This window comes from Sinocyclocheilus anshuiensis, unplaced genomic scaffold (genome assembly GCF_001515605.1).
Source record: "Sinocyclocheilus anshuiensis isolate Anshui unplaced genomic scaffold, SAMN03320099.WGS_v1.1 scaffold493, whole genome shotgun sequence".
In the NCBI taxonomy this organism is placed as follows: Eukaryota; Metazoa; Chordata; class Actinopteri; order Cypriniformes; family Cyprinidae; genus Sinocyclocheilus; species Sinocyclocheilus anshuiensis.
In genome coordinates this window covers 586,497-586,702 of record NW_015537963.1, presented here as the reverse complement: position 1 = coordinate 586,702, position 206 = coordinate 586,497, and the positions used below count along the sequence as shown (strand labels likewise).

Genomic DNA, 206 nt, shown 5'->3' with positions numbered 1-206 from the left:
TGTATTTCCTCAGCGACCAGCACGGATCAGCTCTAGGCATGACGAAGCAGATATCGTTCTCTTTTGGAAGACCAAACACACACGAAGCACACAGCATCTGCACGACATGGCGGTGGCGGCAACAACAATATTACAGCCAGAATAAAAGTTACGCCTTCTTTCTTTGCGTGAACATTTGGGCGGTGTTATGCAAATCTTCCCACATC

At 47.6% G+C, this 206-nt stretch overlaps 1 protein-coding gene across 2 annotated transcripts in view; it reads right to left on the bottom strand.

Annotated features, from left to right (window-relative positions):
- Positions 1 to 206, bottom strand: part of LOC107667825 (dedicator of cytokinesis protein 1) — a 288,581-nt gene that overhangs the window by 241,914 nt on the left and 46,461 nt on the right. The window lies entirely within an intron of this gene.